Here is a 24,003-nt window from a genome sequence, read left to right on the forward strand (position 1 = left end):
TTCTTACCGTGGAGTTCACTGACACGACCAGGTTTTCGCTTGGAATTGTACGTATCCATGCTTTTCGTGTTTCGTCAACTTTAGGGAATGAGGAGACTTGCACCTTGGGGCCTGTCTTGTAATTTCCATTGCACCACGGCACACAACACTTGACAGACATTTTGCATTTGCTTCTAATTCTGCACAGCCCTGTTTGGCACACATAACACGCGATAAACACTGATGTCAGTCGCTGTTGCCGATTCATGCACAGAATTAAAGATTCGAGCAAATGACCGCGTTTTTCAGCGGCCGTGTGCGTTTTGACAGCAACACGGATGCGTGTCCAAGCATGCCACTGCAGCCGCCACCGTGCCGGAGACGACGGCCCCACAGCGATGACGTATGGTCACGTGGCCACGGGAGCACCCTGGCCTGGAAGAATTTCCTCCAGGTGGCCTTAGGGAGAGCCATGGTAGGCCACAAGAGAGAGGGAAAGATGCCTCAGGCAAGCGAGAGGCAATGTGGATCCCCACAAGGTTGCCTTGCCTGAGACCTCCAGGCCTGATCTGGTGCTATCCGTGAGGTTGCCGCCATGTCCATGCTAGAGGCGACATTGCTTGTGGCCCCGCACAGGAAGGAAGGCACCCTCGTGCACCACAGCAGGTTCATCGGCTGAGCGATCCCCCGGCAGTGTGCGCAGGCATGCCATCCTCCACAACCAGTTGGTGACGTGGCTCCGAGACGAGTGCGTCAGCCATAGCAGAAGGGTTGAAATGCGGGCCAGTTCGTACATTGTAAATGGAAAAGAAAAACAGTCACAAAAGATGAGGGACAAGACAAGTGCACACGCCATAACAACTGCACTATCAACTGAAGTTTATTAAAATACATAGTCCCAGCAAGGCCAGCACAGCATGCGCAACAACAGCATCACAAATCGCAGAGGAAAAGAGACAAGAAATCTCATCTATCGTGATCGACCTAAAAAAAGCAAATTCTTTCTCGAGTAAGCGCACCGAGGTTGTGCTAATACAATCATGGCCTGACAAACCGATATGGGGCGCTTCCCAGATTTCTCGCTCTTGTTTTCCCTTGCCTCTACCAAGAATCGTGACATTGCTGAACAAAGGATAGCAGCCGCATTCATTGCAGTGGCGAGGCAAGTTTGCACCGCCATTGTGGCGTGTACACTCCTCTGGTACCTCGTCTTTCGTGACCAGCCTTCGCAGGTTCTCCCTCGCTGCTGCTGGCAGCAGAAGCAGCGGCGGCGACGACGGTGGTGTTGGTGTTGGCCGGCACCTCCCGCCCGACCAACACAACAGAGGGATTCTCGTTGAGGGTTGCTTCCATGCTTTCGCTGGGAGGACTTCAAACAAGCGCAGCAGCATCTGAAGGCGTGGCCATCACTTTGCAAACTGCTGTTACAGAAGAATATGTCCGTGCAGTGCAATCGGCAACATGGTGGTCCCCGCTGAAACTTGGACAGGGTGCGTCGCACAAATCGTGCCACTTCATGTCATGCACCTGGCAGGGATGTGGCCCTCCATCTCGCACTGCACTGTCTTTTCCACAACTTTTAGCAGGCTGGGAACAGGCTGAATCATACCTATGCAGATCCGAACAACACCTGAGGCATGTCTGGGAATCCGGGAACACATTCCATCGCCCTAACAAGAATCCTGCCAAACTCCTCAAACTCCTTTGTGAGAAGGGATTCTTTCTCGTCCAGCTCAAAAAAAAAAAGACGTGCACAACTTTTGCACACACCCCTCAATACTCGAACCTAATTTCGTGTTCCTTTGCGTAGACGACATGTTGTGCTGAGGAGCAATCGACTGCTGTCTTTGTTTTGAAGACGACCTGAGAGCATCCCACACCAAAATCCTGCATGCTTCCAAGCTCATGCTTCGAAACGCGCATCACTATATCTTTACACAGATTAATTTGAAAATATCGCAAGCCAGCATGTCTATAATAACCGGCAATAAAATGACGCCAAAACAGCACCAGCTGAATTTCCTATCATGTTCTTACTTGACCAAGGTTAAGAAAAAATGCCACCACACTGCATGAAAAGCCCACTGAAAGGAGTGAAATTCCATTGTTATACATACCTTGCACAGCTGAGACGATAGTTGAATACCACTTCTTCAGTATCAGTGCGGCTCCCTGGCAGTGGCCGCATAAAATCTGGGCGCAACTGGAAGGCCTCATCGCAAACGAAAACAGGAGGGCAGACCTCCGACTGTGGCAGCTTGACTGCACGAGGCAGGTCAAGCTTGCCCTCATTTAGCTGTTAGCCCTTGGGGGGTTCCTTAAAAATGCCCCCATCACTTAGCCTCCCAGGTGCAACCACATCAACAAGCCGGAAGAGGTTTTGGCTGTCCACAACTGCCATGAGAACAATGGAAGGGGTGCCCTGGAAACAAGTAGAAATATGAACACTGAAGGCTTGGCCTCATATAGGCGTTAGCCAAGGGGGGTTCCTTAAAAATGCCCCCATCACTTAGCCTCCCAGGTGCAACCGCGTCAACAAGCCGGAAGAGGTTTTGGCTGTCCACAACTGCCATGAGAACAATGGAAGGGGTGCCCTGGAAACAAGTAGAAATATGAACACTGAAGGCTTGGCCTCATATAGGCGTTAGCCAAGGGGGGTTCCTTAAAAATGCCCCCATCACTTAGCCTCCCAGGTGCAACCGCATCAACAAGCCGGAAGAGGTTTTGGCTGTCCACAACTGCCATGAGAACAATGGAAGGGGTGCCCTGGAAACAAGTAGAAATATGAACACTGAAGGCTTGGCCTCATATAGGCGTTAGCCAAGGGGGGTTCCTTAAAAATGCCCCCATCACTTAGCCTCCCAGGTGCAACCGCATCAACAAGCCGGAAGAGGTTTTGGCTGTCCACAACTGCCATGAGAACAATGGAAGGGGTGCCCTGGAAACAAGTAGAAATATGAACACTGAAGGCTTGGCCTCATATAGGCGTTAGCCAAGGGGGGTTCCTTAAAAATGCCCCCATCACTTAGCCTCCCAGGTGCAACCGCATCAACAAGCCGGAAGAGGTTTTGGCTGTCCACAACTGCCATGAGAACAATGGAAGGGGTGCCCTGGAAACAAGTAGAAATATGAACACTGAAGGCTTGGCCTCATATAGGCGTTAGCCAAGGGGGGTTCCTTAAAAATGCCCCCATCACTTAGCCTCCCAGGTGCAACCGCGTCAACAAGCCGGAAGAGGTTTTGGCTGTCCACAACTGCCATGAGAACAATGGAAGGGGTGCCCTGGAAACAAGTAGAAATATGAACACTGAAGGCTTGGCCTCATATAGGCGTTAGCCAAGGGGGGTTCCTTAAAAATGCCCCCATCACTTAGCCTCCCAGGTGCAACCGCGTCAACAAGCCGGAAGAGGTTTTGGCTGTCCACAACTGCCATGAGAACAATGGAAGGGGTGCCCTGGAAACAAGTAGAAATATGAACACTGAAGGCTTGGCCTCATATAGGCGTTAGCCAAGGGGGGTTCCTTAACTCTTTCGCTACCGCGCCATAGGCGATCGTTCGCATATGATCGATTCAAATCGCCCGCGCAAAAAAGCTAATTTTGGAGCGTTGTGGACGTGCTCCGCCATCTAGTTAGCGAGCTCAACAACTGCTCTTTCAATTGCAGCCTTGGTTTCAGTGTTTTGACATGAGGGGGCGCCGTGAAAAATAAAACTTTGAACGGCCGCAGCACCGTCAGCCGGAGAAAATGGCGTCCGCGTCACCGCGCGCTCCTCGGAAGCGAAAGCTGACACAGAGCACGTCGGCCGGTTTCGGTGTCGTTTTTTGCGACGAAAGCAGCGGTTATTAGTCGGGCAACAATGTACAAACGTTGGATTTCGGTTTCGGCAGCGAGACTTCGCCTCGGGAGCCTGGAACGTCAGCGCGTACTTGCATGTAAGTTCTGTTTTCGTTCGCTGTGTGTTTTCTGCGGTGCATACGGTTTGTAATTGATGACAGTGGTTTATTTTTGTGCTTCAGGGTCTTGACAACGTATGGCGAAGACAGTTTGCCAAATGCTCAAGGTCGCTTCGCGTTTTTCAACCAAGACGACAGCTAGGTGTCCATATCGGCACATCGCTGCGGAGCGGCGCTCGGAGATTCGCTCGAGTTCTCGACTTTTTTTTTATGCTCTTCACGGCGGAAATGATGAAGATCATGTGCGGAAACACTAATAAGTATGCATGGATGAATATTTTCAGCAAATTCGGCATGACGGCTCATGGGAAGACGTGAATCTGTTGGAGATTCTGATGTTCATTGGAATCATCATATACATTGGAATTGTTGACCTGCCACGACTGTATCTCTACTGAAATACCAGAATAATCTATTCTGGCCCTCTGCCATCAAAATTCATTTCTCAAAATTGGTTTTTCACTTTTTTTGTTTGTTTTTTTGCACGTAACGGACCCGGATGATTCAGTGGCGGCAGCTTCTATTGGCAACACTTGAAAAGTGTCCTGGCTTTTGAACCACATCGATAAAACTTATTTCATCGATCCTGATGTTTTAGAGCTTGCCTAAAATGCCAAATTTTATCAGTTGGTTTTCAGGGAGCAGCTCATTCAAGAAATCTTCGGGTATGATGAGGGAAAAGAAGTCCACGCCCCCAATCCTCTCATAGAATCCATTCAACACCAACCGAAAAGAATGAAAAAAAGAAGGAACTGCAAGCTCGGCTATCAGAGAACAAGGGAGGAACAAAGATAACACCTTATGTGAAGCACTTGTCAGTCTACCTCTACTTCACATCTTCACCTCTAACTGCTCTTCACAGTGGCACCACAGTCATGACCCCTGACTTGACAAGCCATGGAAAGTGCAGTAAATTTTTCTCATAGCTCAAACTGTGAATAATGACAGCTATAAACATGTGCAACAATTTGTATATTCCAGTTTTCCTCTAATCAAGTTCGGGCTTAGTGCAGCCGGTAATTTTTGTTTTTGCTATTTACTTTTTTTGTGTTTTTAGCAAATTTCACAAATAAATGTTAATTTACTTTTGCACACACAACTCTGGTGTTTGTTTCATTCAGAAGTGTAACTAATAAGCTACAATTTCATGCATTGCAATATGTGCTGGGAGTATTAGTTCTTGAGAAAAAAAAATTTCTTTCAGTACGCTCCAAATCGGGCATTTTTCCACGGTAGCGAAAGAGTTAAAAATGCCCCCATCACTTAGCCTCCCAGGTGCAACCACATCAACAAGCCGGAAGAGGTTTTGGCTGTCCACAACTGCCATGAGAACAATGGAAGGGGTGCCCTGGAAACAAGTAGAAATATGAACACTGAAGGCTTGGCCTCATATAGGCGTTAGCCAAGGGGGGTTCCTTAAAAATGCCCCCATCACTTAGCCTCCCAGGTGCAACCACATCAACAAGCCGGAAGAGGTTTTGGCTGTCCACAACTGCCATGAGAACAATGGAAGGGGTGCCCTGGAAACAAGTAGAAATATGAACACTGAAGGCTTGGCCTCATATAGGCGTTAGCCAAGGGGGGTTCCTTAAAAATGCCCCCATCACTTAGCCTCCCAGGTGCAACCGCGTCAACAAGCCGGAAGAGGTTTTGGCTGTCCACAACTGCCATGAGAACAATGGAAGGGGTGCCCTGGAAACAAGTAGAAATATGAACACTGAAGGCTTGGCCTCATATAGGCGTTAGCCAAGGGGGGTTCCTTAAAAATGCCCCCATCACTTAGCCTCCCAGGTGCAACCGCATCAACAAGCCGGAAGAGGTTTTGGCTGTCCACAACTGCCATGAGAACAATGGAAGGGGTGCCCTGGAAACAAGTAGAAATATGAACACTGAAGGCTTGGCCTCATATAGGCGTTAGCCAAGGGGGGTTCCTTAAAAATGCCCCCATCACTTAGCCTCCCAGGTGCAACCGCGTCAATAAGCCGGAAGAGGTTTTGGCTGTCCACAACTGCCATGAGAACAATGGAAGGGGTGCCCTGGAAACAAGTAGAAATATGAACACTGAAGGCTTGGCCTCATATAGGCGTTAGCCAAGGGGGGTTCCTTAAAAATGCCCCCATCACTTAGCCTCCCAGGTGCAACCGCATCAACAAGCCGGAAGAGGTTTTGGCTGTCCACAACTGCCATGAGAACAATGGAAGGGGTGCCCTGGAAACAAGTAGAAATATGAACACTGAGGGCTTGGCCTCATATAGGCGTTAGCCAAGGGGGGTTCCTTAAAAATGCCCCCATCACTTAGCCTCCCAGGTGCAACCGCGTCAACAAGCCGGAAGAGGTTTTGGCTGTCCACAACTGCCATGAGAACAATGGAAGGGGTGCCCTGGAAACAAGTAGAAATATGAACACTGAAGGCTTGGCCTCATATAGGCGTTAGACAAGGGGGGTTCCTTAAAAATGCTCCCATCAATTAGCCTCCCAGGTGCAACCGCATCAACAAGCCGGAAGAGGTTTTGGCTGTCCACAACTGCCATGAGAACAATGGAAGGGGTGCCCTGGAAACAAGTAGAAATATGAACACTGAGGGCTTGGCCTCATATCGGCGTTAGCCAAGGGGGGTTCCTTAAAAATGCCCCCATCACTTAGCCTCCCAGTTGCAACCGCGTCAACAAGCCGGAAGAGGTTTTGGCTGTCCACAACTGCCATGAGAACAATGGAAGGGGTGCCCTGGAAACAAGTAGAAATATGAACACTGAAGGCTTGGCCTCATATAGGCGTTAGCCAAGGGGGGTTCCTTAAAAATGCCCCCATCACTTAGCCTCCCAGGTGCAACCGCATCAACAAGCCGGAAGAGGTTTTGGCTGTCCACAACTGCCATGAGAACAATGGAAGGGGTGCCCTGGAAACAAGTAGAAATATGAACACTGAAGGCTTGGCCTCATATAGGCGTTAGCCAAGGGGGGTTCCTTAAAAATGCCCCCATCACTTAGCCTCCCAGGTGCAACCGCGTCAACAAGCCGGAAGAGGTTTTGGCTGTCCACAACTGCCATGAGAACAATGGAAGGGGTGCCCTGGAAACAAGTAGAAATATGAACACTGAAGGCTTGGCCTCATATAGGCGTTAGACAAGGGGGGTTCCTTAAAAATGCTCCCATCAATTAGCCTCCCAGGTGCAACCGCATCAACAAGCCGGAAGAGGTTTTGGCTGTCCACAACTGCCATGAGAACAATGGAAGGGGTGCCCTGGAAACAAGTAGAAATATGAACACTGAGGGCTTGGCCTCATAACGGCGTTAGCCAAGGGGGGTTCCTTAAAAATGCCCCCATCACTTAGCCTCCCAGTTGCAACCGCGTCAACAAGCCGGAAGAGGTTTTGGCTGTCCACAACTGCCATGAGAACAATGGAAGGGGTGCCCTGGAAACAAGTAGAAATATGAACACTGAAGGCTTGACCTCATATAGGCGTTAGCCAAGGGGGGTTCCTTAAAAATGCCCCCATCACTTAGCCTCCCAGGTGCAACCGCGTCAACAAGCCGGAAGAGGTTTTGGCTGTCCACAACTGCCATGAGAACAATGGAAGGGGTGCCCTGGAAACAAGTAGAAATATGAACACTGAAGGCTTGGCCTCATATAGGCGTTAGCCAAGGGGGGTTCCTTAAAAATGCCCCCATCACTTAGCCTCCCAGGTGCAACCGCATCAACAAGCCGGAAGAGGTTTTGGCTGTCCACAACTGCCATGAGAACAATGGAAGGGGTGCCCTGCAAACAAGTAGAAATATGAACACTGAAGGCTTGGCCTCATATAGGCGTTAGCCAAGGGGGGTTCCTTAAAAATGCCCCCATCACTTAGCCTCCCAGGTGCAACCGCGTCAACAAGCCGGAAGAGGTTTTGGCTGTCCACAACTGCCATGAGAACAATGGAAGGGGTGCCCTGGAAACAAGTAGAAATATGAACACTGAAGGCTTGGCCTCATATAGGCGTTAGCCAAGGGGGGTTCCTTAAAAATGCCCCCATCACTTAGCCTCCCAGGTGCAACCGCATCAACAAGCCGGAAGAGGTTTTGGCTGTCCACAACTGCCATGAGAACAATGGAAGGGGTGCCCTGGAAACAAGTAGAAATATGAACACTGAAGGCTTGGCCTCATATAGGCGTTAGCCAAGGGGGGTTCCTTAAAAATGCTCCCATCACTTAGCCTCGCAGGTGCAACCGCGTCAACAAGCCGGAAGAGGTTTTGGCTGTCCACAACTGCCATGAGAACAATGGAAGGGGTGCCCTGGAAACAAGTAGAAATATGAACACTGAAGGCTTGGCCTCATATAGGCGTTAGCCAAGGGGGGTTCCTTAAAAATGCTCCCATCACTTAGCCTCCCAGGTGCAACCGCATCAACAAGCCGGAAGAGGTTTTGGCTGTCCACAACTGCCATGAGAACAATGGAAGGGGTGCCCTGGAAACAAGTAGAAATATGAACACTGAGGGCTTGGCCTCATATCGGCGTTAGCCAAGGGGGGTTCCTTAAAAATGCCCCCATCACTTAGCCTCCCAGGTGCAACCGCGTCAACAAGCCGGAAGAGGTTTTGGCTGTCCACAACTGCCATGAGAACAATGGAAGGGGTGCCCTGGAAACAAGTAGAAATATGAACACTGAAGGCTTGGCCTCATATAGGCGTTAGCCAAGGGGGGTTCCTTAAAAATGCCCCCATCACTTAGCCTCCCAGGTGCAACCGCGTCAATAAGCCGGAAGAGGTTTTGGCTGTCCACAACTGCCATGAGAACAATGGAAGGGGTGCCCTGGAAACAAGTAGAAATATGAACACTGAAGGCTTGGCCTCATATAGGCGTTAGCCAAGGGGGGTTCCTTAAAAATGCCCCCATCACTTAGCCTCCCAGGTGCAACCGCATCAACAAGCCGGAAGAGGTTTTGGCTGTCCACAACTGCCATGAGAACAATGGAAGGGGTGCCCTGGAAACAAGTAGAAATATGAACACTGAGGGCTTGGCCTCATATAGGCGTTAGCCAAGGGGGGTTCCTTAAAAATGCCCCCATCACTTAGCCTCCCAGGTGCAACCGCGTCAACAAGCCGGAAGAGGTTTTGGCTGTCCACAACTGCCATGAGAACAATGGAAGGGGTGCCCTGGAAACAAGTAGAAATATGAACACTGAAGGCTTGGCCTCATATAGGCGTTAGACAAGGGGGGTTCCTTAAAAATGCTCCCATCAATTAGCCTCCCAGGTGCAACCGCATCAACAAGCCGGAAGAGGTTTTGGCTGTCCACAACTGCCATGAGAACAATGGAAGGGGTGCCCTGGAAACAAGTAGAAATATGAACACTGAGGGCTTGGCCTCATATCGGCGTTAGCCAAGGGGGGTTCCTTAAAAATGCCCCCATCACTTAGCCTCCCAGTTGCAACCGCGTCAACAAGCGGGAAGAGGTTTTGGCTGTCCACAACTGCCATGAGAACAATGGAAGGGGTGCCCTGGAAACAAGTAGAAATATGAACACTGAAGGCTTGGCCTCATATAGGCGTTAGCCAAGGGGGGTTCCTTAAAAATGCCCCCATCACTTAGCCTCCCAGGTGCAACCGCATCAACAAGCCGGAAGAGGTTTTGGCTGTCCACAACTGCCATGAGAACAATGGAAGGGGTGCCCTGGAAACAAGTAGAAATATGAACACTGAAGGCTTGGCCTCATATAGGCGTTAGCCAAGGGGGGTTCCTTAAAAATGCCCCCATCACTTAGCCTCCCAGGTGCAACCGCGTCAACAAGCCGGAAGAGGTTTTGGCTGTCCACAACTGCCATGAGAACAATGGAAGGGGTGCCCTGGAAACAAGTAGAAATATGAACACTGAAGGCTTGGCCTCATATAGGCGTTAGACAAGGGGGGTTCCTTAAAAATGCTCCCATCAATTAGCCTCCCAGGTGCAACCGCATCAACAAGCCGGAAGAGGTTTTGGCTGTCCACAACTGCCATGAGAACAATGGAAGGGGTGCCCTGGAAACAAGTAGAAATATGAACACTGAAGGCTTGGCCTCATATAGGCGTTAGCCAAGGGGGGTTCCTTAAAAATGCCCCCATCACTTAGCCTCCCAGGTGCAACCGCGTCAACAAGCCGGAAGAGGTTTTGGCTGTCCACAACTGCCATGAGAACAATGGAAGGGGTGCCCTGGAAACAAGTAGAAATATGAACACTGAAGGCTTGGCCTCATATAGGCGTTAGCCAAGGGGGGTTCCTTAAAAATGCCCCCATCACTTAGCCTCCCAGGTGCAACCGCATCAACAAGCCGGAAGAGGTTTTGGCTGTCCACAACTGCCATGAGAACAATGGAAGGGGTGCCCTGCAAACAAGTAGAAATATGAACACTGAAGGCTTGGCCTCATATAGGCGTTAGCCAAGGGGGGTTCCTTAAAAATGCCCCCATCACTTAGCCTCCCAGGTGCAACCGCGTCAACAAGCCGGAAGAGGTTTTGGCTGTCCACAACTGCCATGAGAACAATGGAAGGGGTGCCCTGGAAACAAGTAGAAATATGAACACTGAAGGCTTGGCCTCATATAGGCGTTAGCCAAGGGGGGTTCCTTAAAAATGCCCCCATCACTTAGCCTCCCAGGTGCAACCGCATCAACAAGCCGGAAGAGGTTTTGGCTGTCCACAACTGCCATGAGAACAATGGAAGGGGTGCCCTGGAAACAAGTAGAAATATGAACACTGAAGGCTTGGCCTCATATAGGCGTTAGCCAAGGGGGGTTCCTTAAAAATGCTCCCATCACTTAGCCTCGCAGGTGCAACCGCGTCAACAAGCCGGAAGAGGTTTTGGCTGTCCACAACTGCCATGAGAACAATGGAAGGGGTGCCCTGGAAACAAGTAGAAATATGAACACTGAAGGCTTGGCCTCATATAGGCGTTAGCCAAGGGGGGTTCCTTAAAAATGCTCCCATCACTTAGCCTCCCAGGTGCAACCGCATCAACAAGCCGGAAGAGGTTTTGGCTGTCCACAACTGCCATGAGAACAATGGAAGGGGTGCCCTGGAAACAAGTAGAAATATGAACACTGAGGGCTTGGCCTCATATCGGCGTTAGCCAAGGGGGGTTCCTTAAAAATGCCCCCATCACTTAGCCTCCCAGGTGCAACCGCGTCAACAAGCCGGAAGAGGTTTTGGCTGTCCACAACTGCCATGAGAACAATGGAAGGGGTGCCCTGGAAACAAGTAGAAATATGAACACTGAAGGCTTGACCTCATATAGGCGTTAGCCAAGGGGGGTTCCTTAAAAATGCCCCCATCACTTAGCCTCCCAGGTGCAACCGCGTCAACAAGCCGGAAGAGGTTTTGGCTGTCCACAACTGCCATGAGAACAATGGAAGGGGTGCCCTGGAAACAAGTAGAAATATGAACACTGAAGGCCTGGCCTCATATAGGCGTTAGCCAAGGGGGGTTCCTTAAAAATGCCCCCATCACTTAGCCTCCCAGGTGCAACCGCGTCAACAAGCCGGAAGAGGTTTTGGCTGTCCACAACTGCCATGAGAACAATGGAAGGGGTGCCCTGGAAACAAGTAGAAATATGAACACTGAAGGCTTAGCCTCATATAGGCGTTAGCCAAGGGGGGTTCCTTAAAAATGCCCCCATCACTTAGCCTCCCAGGTGCAACCGCGTCAACAAGCCGGAAGAGGTTTTGGCTGTCCACAACTGCCATGAGAACAATGGAAGGGGTGCCCTGGAAACAAGTAGAAATATGAACACTGAAGGCTTGGCCTCATATAGGCGTTAGCCAAGGGGGGTTCCTTAAAAATGCCCCCATCACTTAGCCTCCCAGGTGCAACCGCGTCAACAAGCCGGAAGAGGTTTTGGCTGTCCACAACTGCCATGAGAACAATGGAAGGGGTGCCCTGGAAACAAGTAGAAATATGAACACTGAAGGCTTGGCCTCATATAGGCGTTAGCCAAGGGGGGTTCCTTAAAAATGCCCCCATCACTTAGCCTCCCAGGTGCAACCGCGTCAACAAGCCGGAAGAGGTTTTGGCTGTCCACAACTGCCATGAGAACAATGGAAGGGGTGCCCTGGAAACAAGTAGAAATATGAACACTGAAGGCTTGGCCTCATATAGGCGTTAGCCAAGGGGGGTTCCTTAAAAATGCCCCCATCACTTAGCCTCCCAGGTGCAACCGCGTCAACAAGCCGGAAGAGGTTTTGGCTGTCCACAACTGCCATGAGAACAATGGAAGGGGTGCCCTGGAAACAAGTAGAAATATGAACACTGAAGGCTTGGCCTCATATAGGCGTTAGCCAAGGGGGGTTCCTTAAAAATGCCCCCATCACTTAGCCTCCCAGGTGCAACCGCGTCAACAAGCCGGAAGAGGTTTTGGCTGTCCACAACTGCCATGAGAACAATGGAAGGGGTGCCCTGGAAACAAGTAGAAATATGAACACTGAAGGCCTGGCCTCATATAGGCGTTAGCCAAGGGGGGTTCCTTAAAAATGCCCCCATCACTTAGCCTCCCAGGTGCAACCGCGTCAACAAGCCGGAAGAGGTTTTGGCTGTCCACAACTGCCATGAGAACAATGGAAGGGGTGCCCTGGAAACAAGTAGAAATATGAACACTGAAGGCTTGGCCTCATATAGGCGTTAGCCAAGGGGGGTTCCTTAAAAATGCCCCCATCACTTAGCCTCCCAGGTGCAACCGCATCAACAAGCCGGAAGAGGTTTTGGCTGTCCACAACTGCCATGAGAACAATGGAAGGGGTGCCCTGGAAACAAGTAGAAATATGAACACTGAAGGCTTGGCCCCATATAGGCGTTAGCCAAGGGGGGTTCCTTAAAAATGCCCCCATCACTTAGCCTCCCAGGTGCAACCGCATCAACAAGCCGGAAGAGGTTTTGGCTGTCCACAACTGCCATGAGAACAATGGAAGGGGTGCCCTGGAAACAAGTAGAAATATGAACACTGAAGGCTTGGCCCCATATAGGCGTTAGCCAAGGGGGTTCCTTAAAAATGCCCCCATCACTTAGCCTCCCAGGTGCAACCGCATGAACAAGCCGGAAGAGGTTTTGGCTGTCCACAACTGCCATGAGAACAATGGAAGGGGTGCCCTGGAAACAAGTAGAAATATGAACACTGAAGGCTTGGCCTCATATAGGCGTTAGCCAAGGGGGGTTCCTTAAAAATGCCCCCATCACTTAGCCTCCCAGGTGCAACCGCATCAACAAGCCGGAAGAGGTTTTGGCTGTCCACAACTGCCATGAGAACAATGGAAGGGGTGCCCTGGAAACAAGTAGAAATATGAGCACTGAAGGCTTGGCCTCATATAGGCGTTAGCCAAGGGGGGTTCCTTAAAAATGCCCCCATCACTTAGCCTCCCAGGTGCAACCGCATCAACAAGCCGGAAGAGGTTTTGGCTGTCCACAACTGCCATGAGAACAATGGAAGGGGTGCCCTGGAAACAAGTAGAAATATGAACACTGAAGGCTTGGCCCCATATAGGCGTTAGCCAAGGGGGGTTCCTTAAAAATGCCCCCATCACTTAGCCTCCCAGGTGCAACCGCATCAACAAGCCGGAAGAGGTTTTGGCTGTCCACAACTGCCATGAGAACAATGGAAGGGGTGCCCTGGAAACAAGTAGAAATATGAACACTGAAGGCTTGGCCTCATATAGGCGTTAGCCAAGGGGGGTTCCTTAAAAATGCCCCCATCACTTAGCCTCCCAGGTGCAACCGCATCAACAAGCCGGAAGAGGTTTTGGCTGTCCACAACTGCCATGAGAACAATGGAAGGGGTGCCCTGGAAACAAGTAGAAATATGAACACTGAAGGCTTGGCCCCATATAGGCGTTAGCCAAGGGGGGTTCCTTAAAAATGCCCCCATCACTTAGCCTCCCAGGTGCAACCGCATCAACAAGCCGGAAGAGGTTTTGGCTGTCCACAACTGCCATGAGAACAATGGAAGGGGTGCCCTGGAAACAAGTAGAAATATGAACACTGAAGGCTTGGCCTCATATAGGCGTTAGCCAAGGGGGGTTCCTTAAAAATGCCCCCATCACTTAGCCTCCCAGGTGCAACCGCATCAACAAGCCGGAAGAGGTTTTGGCTGTCCACAACTGCCATGAGAACAATGGAAGGGGTGCCCTGGAAACAAGTAGAAATATGAACACTGAAGGCTTGGCCTCATATAGGCGTTAGCCAAGGGGGGTTCCTTAAAAATGCCCCCATCACTTAGCCTCCCAGGTGCAACCGCATCAACAAGCCGGAAGAGGTTTTGGCTGTCCACAACTGCCATGAGAACAATGGAAGGGGTGCCCAGGAAACAAGTAGAAATATGAACATTGAAGGCTTGGTCGCCGAGGTGTCACTACCACAGGAGTGTACAGTTGCCATAAGGTGACCTTTGTGCGACATCTTCCTCAGGATAAATGAACATTCTCTTGTAAACCTTTTCACGACCCTGAGAAATCGGTCCGACTGGGTGGTTATCATTTTCAGCCTTGATTGATGTTCAATGCTCCTTTGTGTCCGTTCATCCTCTGTAGCTTGAAGCCGTGCTTTCAGGTTCTGTCGACAGAGCTTCCTCCACTGCAGCAACCCGGTCACTTTGCCGATGGTGAACCACTGGCTCGGTTCCTGTGTTGTCGCTGTGTGTAGGCCGGGGAGTTGCCTCCTCTTCTTCGGCTGCCAGCCTAGCATTGCGGACAGCAGGTTCTGGCGAGCTGTGGGGCACATCATCCACCGTTTGGCTGCCATTAGCTTGGCTGTCTTGTGTGTATTTTGCAAGAAATTGTGATAAAGCATTTCAATACGTTCTTGCTCAAATCAAGCAAATAAATGTCACTGAACGAAAGTAGCCCTCCTTCCTTGGCGTCTTAAGCACAAAGACTGACAGCACATCACTGTGCACAGCAAATATTTGCTGCTGTGATCTAATGCAAAGCGTCAAGACAGCAAAAAAACATTACAACTACCTTTTCAGACACATGAGCTTTTTCAGCTGTGTTGCTGTGGGAGTTTGAATACTGTGACCTTACAAATGGGCTGAGGAATCTAGCACATGGAGATGCGCATTCCAGAACAGCTGCCTGTATTCCATGACAACTGAGCAGTAAGGCATTTGGAGTATCCGCAAGTTACAGAAAGCGGGAAAACGATTTTGATTTAGCATCAATACGATGTACTGTCGCTCTCGGTATGACTCGCAACACGCTTCAGGTGGTACGAGCTCACGTCACGAATAGATGCGAGTCGGGTGCTGCTGTAAAGTTCTAAATATAGCTGTCGAGCAGCGTGCCCGCATGCCTGGTTCTGTATTTTCTATCGAACGCACACCCGGAGCAGGTGGCCGACAGAGCGTCGCAGGTAATCATGATCGCGACTGTAGTACAGTGGTAAGCTTGTTCGTAATCATTTCAGCTTTTGCAGCAAAATGCGTGGTACGGTGATAGCAGCACTGAAAAATTGCACCAAACACTCCTTACTTTCAAAGTAGCTTCCAAAATATTCAAAGTAGTTTGGTCTCGACTTCAAGCAGCGAGGTCGGCGCCGGCCACCGCAACATTGCACAACGGAATGTTAAAGAAGAAACGGAAACTTACCCGTCGCGTCACTTCTTTTTTTTGCCTCGCCTTCTCCTTTTTAAACTTTAGTTTCAAACAGTACCACAACTTCTTCAGCTCTCAGACTTCTCGTGGGCGAACGTTGAGCCGCGCGCCGCCGCCGGAGCAGATCGCGGCGGCCACGGTTGAGCATACTGTTGTAGTCAGAGCGTAGGCGCTCCCGCGCTCTTGATTTCGCGTTGAGCGAGACGGCATCAGTCTTCTTGCATTCCACTGCATTTCTATATTTGCTTACAAGCTCGATAGAGGTCTTTTTCTCGTCTTCGGTGAAGTACGCTCGGCCGAGCACGGCACGACGACCTGCGACCGCACTCGGCGCACACAGCAAGTGCGTGTTGCCCTTGTTGCCAGAGGAGCCTGTTTCTCCGCCACGTGCAACATTTTTCAGAACTTTCAGCGAGAACGTGAGCAATAGAATTCGCACTGTGCCCGGATATATCAATATAAATGTAGGTTCTTAAACGCAATTAGTTATATGTCTTCATGCAGATGATGTTAAACTAGTCGCGAAATCTATGCCGGGTTTTCTATCAGTGACCTCACCACATTGCATACCTTGAAAGTATATTCTTCATATTTATAGCATATACCCTCGACAGCAGAAGGGTCCTGGGTGCCCCTTAGGGCTCCTAACGTGAGGAAGTGGGAAGGGAGCTTTCGGAATTCGGGGTGGTCCTTGAAGGGCGCCTTACGCTTAGGGAGCATGAAGACCTCCTTAGGTAAGGTAAGGCGCACACAGCAAGTGCGTGTTGCCCTTGTTGCCAGAGGAGCCTGTTTCTCCGCCACGTGCAACATTTTTCAGAACTTTCAGCGAGAACGTGAGCAATAGAATTCGCATTGTGCCCGGATATATCAATATAAATGTAGGTTCTTAAACGCAATTAGTTATATGTCTTCATGCAGATGATGTTAAACTAGTCGCGAAATCTATGCCGGGTTTTCTATCAGTGACCTCACCACATTGCATACCTTGAGAGTATATTCTTCATATTTATAGCATATACCCTCGACAGCAGAAGGGTCCTGGGTGCCCCTTAGGGCTCCTAACGTGAGGAAGTGGGAAGGGAGCTTTCGGAATTCGGGGTGGTCCTTGAAGGGCGCCTTACGCTTAGGGAGCATGAAGACCTCCTTAGGTAAGGTAAGGAAATGGTCTTAGGTAGGGAGCGTTTTAGAATACGGCCCTAACTTTTTGGCTATCAACTCATGTAATTAAAAGCAACAAAATGCAATGAAAATGTTCATTAAAGCTGCGTAAGAGATGACTTAATTACGCTCTAGACTTTGTAAGATAACTTTCGATTAAGTCCACCAGCTCAATTATGATTACATTTTTGCTATTAGAAGGGAAAAAAGCATCTGTGTGCAGAATTTCATGAGATTCTAGCCGTAAATAAGAAAAGGTAGTTTAAAGACCCTCGCCCTCGCTTAAAGGCAACTGAATAAGGTGGCAGGATGATGAAGTGAGTTCACCTCAGTGTTTAGGTGACTGGTGGCAAGTTGGTGGCTGGTGGCGGTGTTGGCAGTGGGTGTTGTAAGTTCAGTTGTGCGAAGCTAGGTGTTTGTTGAAGTGATGCCACCAATGCTGCCTGCTGGGAAAAAAACTGGCCCATCAGAGCTGGTGGGCCCCGTAAGAAGGAGCTGGAAACACCTTGCAGGAGCTCCTGCATGTGCTTGCCTTCTTCCGCACGCAGTTCTTTTTGCCGTTCAAACTGCAGCTCTGCTTGTTTCGTAAAAAACTCCTCGCTTTTCTGGTGCATATTCAACAGCACCGTTTCCAATTTTTCCTTCCCCACGCGACGTCGCTTCTGTGGCGGTGATCTCTGTGAGGTGCTTGCAACAACAAAAAAGGAAAATAAATGAAAATGGTCGCAACATCCTTCTTTTGTAGACTATTCACACTTTGTGGAAAAAGTAAGAATTGTAGAGCAAAAAAAAAGGTTGGTCTACTGTTAACCTTTGGTACCTGCTTTGGCTGAAGCAATCAATTCTTGCAATAAAACTGCATGGAGTTAAAAAGGAATAGTGCTACAGCTAACTTTCCACACAGGGCACTGTTTGTGGCTAGTATAAAAAAAAAAATGGGGCACTTGCAGTAGCCACCAACAATCCTTTTGGGTGCAGCATTTCTGAAATCGGGGAAATCGGCAGTCGCCTTTTCCTGTTCTTCTCTCCATCTTTCACTGTCCTATCTCCTTTCTTACAACTTTCCTGTATCCTCCTCCCTTCTTGGTTTTTTCCTCTTCTTCCTGGCGGCGAGGGTTAACCGTGTGTGACCAACTACCCTGAGTTGAGTCATATTAGGTTATAGTTAAGGTGTACAGCTGGCGTAGGCAGGACTTGCTTTCAAGTTCCTGTTGCGTCCCCTTGTTGGACTCCATGGTGGGTGGCTGGCACCATGACCGAAAAACATCAATTTTTTATGGCTCCCCCCCTTTCCAAACTTGATCGCTCTCTCAAAAGAGTGCGGAACGAAGCATCAGACTTTTTCACGAAAAAGAAACCAACTTTCACAAAATTTCATGTTATACACAGTAACTGTGAACAAAAGCAAACCCGAATCATATCCCCATTTCTTGTTACCAAATGCCTAACAGATACCTTAGGGCCTGGCTACAAGGTATCCAAAATGTCAAGCGGCGACCTACTCCTCGAACTACGCGAGAGCATCCAGTGCTCGAAACTTGCAAACATCGATTCCATAGGGGACATCTCTGTCTCCGTGACTCCCCACCGATCCCTCAACTCAGTCAAAGGCGTTATCTCCGAAGCTGACTTTATCCACCTAACAGAAACTGAAATGCTTCAAGGACTATCCGAACAAAATGTAATAGATGTCCACAGGATCAAAATCCGCAAGGATAACAAGGAAATAGACACCAAACACATGGTCCTCACATTTAACACCAGCAGCTTGCCCGAAACAATCGAAGTAGGATACCTGAAAGTCAACGTAAGGCACTACATACCCAATCCCCGTCGCTGTTTTAATTGCCAGAAGTTTGGCCATGGCTCACAGAGCTGCCGCGGCCACAAAACCTGCGCGAAATGCGCATCAAAGGACCACCAGTCTGAGGAATGCGACGCAGCACTACGCTGCGCAAACTGCGAAGGCGACCACGCTGCATACTCCAGGGCGTGTCCGTCCTGGAAAAAGGAGAAAGAGATCATCACCATTAAGACCAAAGAAAACATTTCATTCAAAGAAGCCAGAAGGCGTTTTGCACTTAACAACACATTCTCCTTCACAGCGAAACCAAACTTCGCTGATGTGGTGCGCGGGGGCGTAGCACCACACAGCACTCCGGCACCTGCCGCGGCCAGTTCTACTGCGCCTGTAGCAGGGCCACCCACGCCCCAGGCAGGGACAGCGAAAGCTGCTCTGCCAACTCCAAGCCAGGGAGCGCCGGCCCATGGGTCGACATCCCGCAGGACTTCCCCCCGTCGGGGGAGGCCTGACACTCACACACGCGCGGCTTCCCCGCGGTCCTCCAGCACCTCCAGTGAGGTGATGGAGGTAACTCCCGATCCGCCCGCTTTGCAGCGGCGGAACAGCTCTCTTGAGCGGAAAAAAGGCAGGGCCACCATAACGGCCCCAGAACATAAGTAAACCCCCAATCGTTCATACTCCAAACATAAAAATGGCTTTTCTAGTTCCGTGGAACTGCCGAGGAATATTGAGAAATTACGATGACATAAAAAATATTTTAGGGTCAATGTCACCCGTAGCCTTATGTCTCCAGGAAACCAATCTAGGTCCACAACATATGAACATCCTGAAGCATTATAAAACATTTAGACGCGATCGTGAGCAGTCAAATAGACTCTCGGGAGGTGTCGCGATTGTCATACAAAGCGGCGTCCCTGCTCAAGAGATCAGACTGAAAACAAAACTTGAGGCAGTTGCAGTCAGCATTGTTAGCTACAAAACAATTACAATCTGCTCTGTATATATTCCTCCACATCTCACACTAACAGTCCACGATCTACAAGGCCTCATTGATGAACTTCCAGAACCATATCTAGTTGTCGGGGATTTTAACGCTCACTCCCCTTTTTGGGGAAGTGAGCGCTGTGACTCTAGGGGTCAAATAATCGAAGATTTTATCCTCACAAATAATGTATGTCTTTTAAATACAGAAAAAGCCACATACTGCTCCCCTGCCTCAGGGAAAATGACCTGTTTAGATTTGTCTTTTAGTTCACCTTCTGTTTTTAACGATTTTAGCTGGGACGTTATTGACAACCCTTATGGCAGTGATCACCTCCCTGTACTAATCACTTTAACATCCACACCGGAAATAATCCCCACAAGGCCACGGCGCTGGAAGCTTCACCTCGCCGACTGGTCACTTTTTAGAGCAAATGCAAATTTAGAAAATATACTTTTAGATAATCTCACCGTTGACCAGATTAACGAAAAGTTCACTAATTGTATCATAACTGCCGCATTCACAGCTATTCCTCAGTCGTCAGGAGTAGCGCGACAAAACCATAAAGTATGGTGGACAAAGGAATGTAAAGAAGCAAAAAAACAGCAAAATAGAGCGTGGGGTAAATTCCGCAGGTATCCGACACATGAAAATCTCTTGAATTTTAAAAAGGCAAAAGCTAAAGCTCGGTACGTCCGTCGCAGTGCCGAGAAAGCTTCATGGCAAAATTATGTTTCATCTATCAACAGTCAGATCCCATCAAAAAAAATGTGGGAGCAGGTTCGAAAATTAAATGGCACCTTTTCACCATTCACAATTCCTTTTTTAACAACACCCGGCACACAAACAAGCATAGAGGAACAGGCAGACATATTAGGAGAACATTTCGCTGCAGTTTCAAGTTCATCTCACTATACACAGTCTTTTTTAAAACACAAAAACACAGCTGAAAAACAGAGGCTCCCAACAAGTGGAGGCGCAAATGAAGAATACAATAGTCTAATTACCCTCCAAGAAATCAACAAAGTACTGTCTGCCGGAAAAAAAACTGCTCCAGGACCCGACGAAATACACTATGAAATGCTTGCGCATCTTCCGAGCCAGCCGTGGACGCACTTTTAAGATTCTTTAACACAATATTCATGTCTGGGAAAATACCGGAAGCCTGGAAGAAAGCTATTATTGTACCGCTTCTTAAGCCTAGTAAACCCCCAACTTCTCCTAGCAGTTATAGACCCATAGCCCTGACCAGTTGCCTTGCCAAATCCTTCGAAAGTGTCCTAAATATAAGACTAGCCTTTGTTCTTCAATCTGGTGAACTTCTTGATATCCATCAGTGTGGATTTAAAAAGGGATGCTGCACTACAGACCACCTAGTCCGCCTTGAAAATACTGTCAGAGAAGCTTTTATACACAAGCAACACTGTCTTAGCGTCTTTTTTGATTTAGAAAAAGCATATGATACTACCTGGAGGTTCGGGATTCTCCAGGACTTAGCTGAGCTTGGCATCCGTGGCAGAATACTGAACTCCATTAAAGACTTTTTATCTAACCGTTCTTTTAAGGTCCGTCTAGGCTCAACCCTTTCGAGGGATTTTATTCAGGAAAATGGAGTGCCTCAAGGGTGTATTTTAAGCACAACTCTTTTTATTGTAAAAATGAATTCTCTTAACAAAATAATACCAAGGTCCATAACATATTCAGTCTATGTTGACGATCTTCAGATAGCGTGCACATCTTCCAATATGTCTACATGTGAAAGACAAGTACAACTTACAATCAACAAACTGGCAACATGGGCAGAAAAGAATGGTTTCCAGTTCTCACCACAGAAAACAGTAGCCTTACTTTTTTCACTCAAACGAGGCTTGCACACAGATCCCACATTACACCTAAACCAAACCACACTGCCTTTAAAAAAGGAACACAAATTTCTAGGCATCACCTTCGATAAAAAGCTTAATTTCCTGCCTCACATAAATGCACTAAAGAAGAAAGCGTCGCTATCACTGAACATACTTAAAGTCCTTTCACGCAAACACTGGGGTTCTGATCGGGTATGCCTTCTACAGATTTATCGCTCTGTAGTACGTTCCGTTTTAGATTATGGCTGCATAGTGTATGGATCAGCAAGGCCGTCGTACTTGAAGCGACTGGACCCTGTGCACAATATGGGTTTGCGTCTTTCAACTGGTGCTTACAGGACATCACCCATAAAAAGCCTTTACGTAGAAACAAATGAACCACCACTTGCAGACAGACGAACAATGCTCACATGCTCATACATTTTAAAGATCCGTTCCCAGCCTAAACACATCTGTTACCCACTCGTTACAAAGTGTCCATCTCGAACACTATTTACCAACAAACCTCTAGCAATCAGACCACTCCTTCTCCGCTTTGAAGAGAAATGCCAAGAACTAGACATAATGAACATATTACCTAATATTGCCCGCAAACCTGATCCACTCCCGCCTTGGTACTGCCTACCATCTGTGTGCGACTTCACATTAACACAATTTCGGAAAAAACATACACCACATGAACAGATATTACAAGAATATTTAGCACTCAACGAAAAATACGGAGAATACGAAGCATTTTATACCGATGGATCAAAATCGGCGCACTACGTGGGAAGTGCTGTAGTTCAGAATAATTGGGAAAAAATGGTACGACTACCTGAGTGTGCATCCATTTTCACCACCGAGTGTTACGCAGTCTTGCTGGCTATAGAAAAAATAATAAATGAGAACATTCAGAACAGTATCATTTACACTGATTCTCTGAGCATACTAACCTCACTTCACCATAGCAATGCAGTGATGCCACTAATCGGAGATATCATACATAACATAACGAGCGCCACAATACAGGGACAAGACAAAATTTTGCTGGGTTCCCAGCCACATTGGAATCGCTGGCAATGAGAAAGCAGATGAATGTGCTGGAAAAGCTCGCAACAAAGAAATAAAGAAAGTGAACATTCCCTACAAAGATGGCATGAAGTTAGTACAGTTTAAGCTCAGAGATAAATGGCAGTCTGAATGGAATATTGAAGGTAATAATAAGCTCCACTTAGTAAAACCATTTATAGAAGAATGGAAGTCATGCTCCCACCAAGAACGTTTCATCGAAGTTATTTTATGCCGCCTCCGTATTGGACACACACATCTCACACACAACTTCCTACTTACAAAAGAAGACAAACCTGTTTGTGAAAAGTGCGGAGATGATCTAACAATAAACCACATATTATTCTCATGTACAGAACTTGAATCACTAAGGAAAAAACATTTTACTACCTTTTACAAAAAACACATTCCTTTTCATCCAGCATTGATTTTAGGCGAAGATGCACTTGTCAGTATACCCTGTGTTTGTAGCTTTTTAAGGGAAGCCAGTATTCTTCACAAACTCTAATTTACTCACCCTGTGCTTCACTACATACAGTTATACACCTCAGCCACTTTCTCAATCACGAGAAGGAGGCTGAGGTCTTTATCTGAGCTGTTGGGAGCCTCGAAATCCTTGCCGAGCCAAGGATGTCTGCAGAGGCGACCCAACCTTTAAAAGTTTCTGCTCTCAGACATTTTTAAAATTCTTGTCTTTCATCAGCTAGTTAGTAAACATAACTTTTAGGCCCTTTACACCACCGTTTTTATCCACTTTGTTTTCAAACTCTGACCAAGCCAATTTTTCCATACCTTGTTCTTGGCGCATGATAGCCTTAGCTGCTTATGCGCCAATAAATTCAACACAACAACATTTCTGAAATGCAATGTGCAATGTTTCTGAAAAACACTCACAGCTTTCCCTCTGTGGTCATGCATATCCTAAAAATATAGCCTTACCCAAATGTGACGAGCACCCATTACATTTACAGCATCCCGCCAGCACACACCCTTTAGAGAAGATGAACACTGCCTCATAATCTTGAGCAGCACACACACTGTACCAGAGTGCTCACTTCTTTGCGCATAATTTACTTTTTCTTTGCTAAAGGAACCAGTGTTCTGAGTCCATGCAGGTTGGAAGCTGAAGACAGTTCTGATTTTATGTGTCACGACTGTCATTCTGGTTTATGACAGTCTTTGGATGCATGCAATAACTAGAGACTCCTTGCCTAGGCATTATGATTTTTTTGGAAAACACGTTCCAGAATGTTACGACTTTGAAAGAGGGGAAAGATGCTATAGCAAGGTACCAGACCTGAAATTTGAGACTACATCCACTGTCATGATGTCCCCCTTTCACTACTAACATTTCTGCATGATACATGGCAATGTCCCTGTTTAAAAAGTGAGTTGTCAAAATGTCCCCGCAGGGAGGCGTCTGCACCATGCAGACGTTGGTGAGTGGCGACACCACGGGGTTAACCCGAGCATCCGCAGGGACATCCCCGCAGGGGGATGATGGTGAAGAATGCGTCACCACGGACCCGAGCATCCGCGCTTAGCCGTGCGTGGCATCGCCGTGTCCGGGGAAAAGGGGATCCTGGTGGTTGAGCCGATGCCGAGCGTTTGGACCCTTAAGGCCCCTC

At 48.3% G+C, this 24,003-nt stretch overlaps 1 long non-coding RNA gene and 1 pseudogene across 1 annotated transcript in view; one reads left to right on the forward strand and one right to left on the reverse strand.

The window, feature by feature from the left end:
- LOC149327589 (uncharacterized) overlaps positions 1-24,003 on the forward strand; it is a 139,549-nt gene that overhangs the window by 75,831 nt on the left and 39,715 nt on the right. The gene's annotated exons all lie outside the window — the stretch shown is intronic.
- The window catches only part of LOC149327593 (uncharacterized), a 32,872-nt pseudogene that overhangs the window by 1,355 nt on the left and 7,514 nt on the right, over positions 1-24,003 (reverse strand).

The sequence above is a fragment of the Amblyomma mixtum genome, chromosome 10 (genome assembly GCF_055824585.1).
Source record: "Amblyomma mixtum isolate Tamu chromosome 10, ASM5582458v1, whole genome shotgun sequence".
Lineage (NCBI taxonomy): Eukaryota > Metazoa > Arthropoda > Arachnida > Ixodida > Ixodidae > Amblyomma > Amblyomma mixtum.